The sequence below is a fragment of the Cygnus atratus genome, chromosome 1 (assembly GCF_013377495.2).
Source record: "Cygnus atratus isolate AKBS03 ecotype Queensland, Australia chromosome 1, CAtr_DNAZoo_HiC_assembly, whole genome shotgun sequence".
Taxonomy (NCBI): domain Eukaryota; kingdom Metazoa; phylum Chordata; class Aves; order Anseriformes; family Anatidae; genus Cygnus; species Cygnus atratus.
Genome location: NC_066362.1, coordinates 62,588,851 through 62,593,228, shown reverse-complemented (window position 1 = coordinate 62,593,228; position 4,378 = coordinate 62,588,851).

Sequence of the window (4,378 nt, the reverse complement as noted above, 5' to 3'; positions counted from 1 at the left end):
ATTCCTTTAATTCCCAGTGGCTTTCTTCTCCTTGGGTTTCTTTTCTTCTTGGGTTCCTCAGATAGTCCAGTTATATGTTTCCACTCCACATTTTCCTTCACCTTTGCCTGGATTTCCCTGAAAAGGCTCTCTCTGCCTCGTTTCCTATTTCCACCAAATCAACTCAAACAGCTTTCTTAATTTGCTTATTATTCTTGCTGTTGTTTTGAAAAGAAACCCTAATGATTTTTCTATTAAAAAGGCATTCAGTTTATGTAGGGCTCATCAGCACATCCAAGTGATTATTACACCATAGCAGGCAGAGGTTTGTAAATTGGAGCATAATGGTCTTTTGACATTTTTTCTTTTAATTCAGAATCACAGATATAGCCGTATTTCATCCTTACCCACATGTTTTGAAAGTTTTTTTTCTTCTATCATCTGATTTCCAGCAATGTAACTCCTATTTCATAGACTGGGTGAGATATCTTTTGGGATGCTTCTTTTTCTCCTGTTAATTAGTCTGAATGTCTCAAATATATGTTTCTTTTCTGCTGGAAAATAATTAATTGTATTTTTTCTTAAAAAACACAAACAAACAAACAAACATACAAACAAACAAACAAAAAACAACTAACTTCAGCTCCTTATGTCTTCTCTGTTCAGATTTTGTCTCTGCTATAATTTTGGCTTCTACTTTGAATCTACCTTTAGCCCACTTTTGCCCCGAGCTTGGAATTCACAGGGTAGCAATTCCAACACAGATTATACTTGGTCTCAAGATTAAAAAAAAAAAAAAAAAGTCTTAAAAGGGTTTGTTCTTTTTTTTTTTTTTTTTTTTCCACCACTTTAATTCGCCAATGAGGACTGCAGGATGCTGTATTTGCTCCACCCATTATCCAAAACGCAGTCACAAATTTTGAGAAAATCAGCAGACTCCTCTTTCTGACACATACACAAATATTGAAAAAGATTTTTTTTTTTTTTCAGTTGATGAACAGTTTGTTATTGTTTCAAGGTTCCAGTACTGATAAACAAATAATCACTGTTTTCTGGACAGTACCTTTTGTCTTTCGTGGTTTTTCCATCTTGACCCTTGAATGCCTCTTATTCATAAAGCATGGACATTTATTCATGTGCCTTCAGTAACACTAGGATCCCAACTCAAACTCAGAATTTTTAGGTTCTCTACTCTGGTCTTTTGGAGGAATGTTTCTACTGCTCTTCAGTGGTTTCTTTGTGGAACAGAAAGTACTGCAGAATTATGAGTGAATACATTGACCCAGGTGCAACCTGCAGACATCCATTTGCCCTGGATCTCACTAGAAGTCATGCACCTGGGGTTTTCCATGCTCCCAAACTTATTCAACTTGCCTATTGTCCCCCCACACTCTGCTAATCAGACAGAAGATGAGCTCCCCCAGCTGAGCTGGGATACTGCTGTGACATTGAGTCCTGGAGGACTGGAAAAGGCAGACCTGTGCCGGATGAGACTGCCTCAGCATAGGAGTCTGAAGTGCAGCTTGAATTCTTCCTAAAATTCATAACTGTATCTGAGACTATGTAATGTTTCTATGCCTTGAAACTAATGTCAAGCAACAGCACCTTGAGAGCCTTCAGGCAAGTTTAGCAATTAGATCTGGAAGCAAAAATTTAATTAATGTGAAGATTTTGGGTTGTACAATCCAGCCAGGGAATTTATGTCTCTTTTTGGCAGTTGTTTTGCAAAAATATATCAAACAAAACAAAACAAACAAACAAAACAAAACAAACAAACAAACAAACAAAAACAAGACAAAACCCAAAAGAATTATTAAAATACTCAAAATTTATTATCATTATTATAAATTTAATATATGTGTTATTTCACTTTTTCAAGATCTGGAAGGTCAAAGGCTGGATAAAATTTTATATTAGAGACAATGACTTTTTATCCCATGAAAGAAGGACCATCAGTAAACATGACTCAGTCTGAAGAAATGAGAAGCAAGCTGAGCTAGGGATAGCCAACAATCTTCTATCTATCTTTCTCTTTTAGGAGCAGACAACCTGCACAGGCATCTTAAGCAATACTAAGGGAGGGAAGCTGCCCTAAACTCAGAGATCTGCCCTGAGGCAGAGTGCTCCTTCCCACAAGAACTCTGGAAAAAGGAGACACCCTTGTTCCCATTTATTACATCATCCTGCTCCTTACAGGGAAGAGCTATGCTCCCTTCTCTCCTGTACTGTTGATTTCACAGTTTCACAGACTGAAATAACCTGTTTTCCTTTCTGCCAGTCATTAAATAGCAAATCTGCTGCTGAAATCAATACGATGGATAAACAGTTAGTTTTATGCAAAATATTTTTATTATTACATTAATGTTTTTCTGTTAAATTAACTTGGGCAGTCCAAGCACATTCCTGAGGAATAAATCTCTTTTCCTACACTACGCAGAGTAATGCAAGGGCTGAAGCAAACTCAGAAATATTTTATTTTCTGTTCAGGAGATAAAGGTTTCAACTACCAATTTGCAAGGTATGTACACCATAGGGGATGATTACCCATCATTCAAAACTATCTCTAATTCTTTTCCAAAGAGCCTATACTTACTGATGGTTAAACCCTCACTGCTTTACAGTTCTGTTGTGGGATGAGGAGGGTAGCTGGGAAGTATTTCTGTGGATGATCACTGCCAGCAAATAATACTTGCTGTGGTGCTCTTTTCTGTTATCTTTGCATATTTGGAGTCACTGGCTGTAAGGGATTTAAGAGTTGCTGTTCCAGGCTCTTCCAGCAAGCAGTGATTCAGGGAGCCAAGAATCAGTAGAGCTCAAAAGGCAGGAATGTGCTGGCATTCCCTCTCCCCGTGTTTGTAAAGCATAGGGTAGGAAGAAAACACAAGCAGATCAACAGTTTATGCTGAAGGCTTTAAAAGGCATGTGAGTTGTAGCACAAGGCTGCTTTGAGGGTGCTGAACTGTGTGTGCAAGTACAGAAAATGGATATATTTGTGGCTGAGGTTTCCAGTTTCCTTTTATGTAAACCAGTAAGGTTTTGAAGATGGCCAGCAAAAGTCTTCAGGTGTAAAAATACATCTACATATACGCGTGTATACATGCAATGATGTACACCCATGCATGCTGATACTGTAACTGCTAGGGAGGAACAGGATTGACTCTGACTTTTATATGCCCTTTTTCCAGCTATTTATGCCATTTCTAGCCTGCCCCTAAGGCCGCTGCAGTTCCACATTCCCATGGGTGATTGCCAAGTCCAATATGCTCTGACTGCTTGCAATGTTGGTTTGCTGCAGCCACCTGGTTAGCTACAACCAGGTGATGCTGGATGGACTTTTTCCGCTCCAGTCCTTGGAGTATCCTTGTTAAAGGACATGGAGTTTATTGCTCCTTTGTTCAAGTGATACAGAAGCAATTAAACATGTCTCAGAACTGGGTTTAGGGTCTTCAGCTGCCCTTTAGTGTCTCATGTTTTTATGATTTGAACCAATCTCCTTAAGATATTTTGTAAATAGATAGAGAGTGCTGGTAAGAAAGAATGAAATATGCTCAGCTTTTTTTTTTCCCATACTCTGGAAGAAGAAACACCTTTAATATCAATGGAGAAACAGCATTCGTATAACTTGTTGACAAAAATTTGTGGGTTTGCTGTAGAAAAGTTTAGATCTAGATCTTTCATTGCTAGTCACCTGTGTCACAAGATAGATCTCCTTTTCCTGTCCATTACAGCCACATCTTCCATGATATATATATATTTTTTTCCAATTTGTAATAATCTGCTGCACTACTTCTACAAACAGGTTTTGCTATAAACAAGTACTGTTTTTCCTCTGTTCCCAAATTCATGATTTCCAATGCTGGACTGACAAACAGCATCTTCTGCTAGACGGTTGGATATAATTGTTCCCTGAGTGAACAAAAAGAATTATTCCATGCGCATACATACAGACACATGCACAAACATGCACACACATATACACAGGTGAACAGTTTAATTTACAATCAAAAATGAGCCACACTGATGAATTCAGCACCAGGTATGTTTTAATCCACCTTCTTCCCTTGCCTCAGGGGGATTCTGAAGCACTAGTTTAGATGATATGTGTTCAAGTGATAGAATCAGGAAAATATTGTCATTGTTAAATTAAACAGGGCTTTTGTTTTGCCTTTGACTCCACTGAGGACAAATCCATGTTCTATTCAAAAACAAAGGAGCAGAAGCAAAGTCATGTGCAAACAGTGAAAGAGTCATTGCAGACTGTTTGGAAGGGCAGTTCTGGGGAGCAGGGAATATGTTCACAGGCATTGTTTGCTGCTGGTGTTCACAATGCCCTTTGTCTTCTACAAATGTTATTGTGATTAAAAATTGGCTCAGCCAAATGAAGTGAGTCAGACAGTGC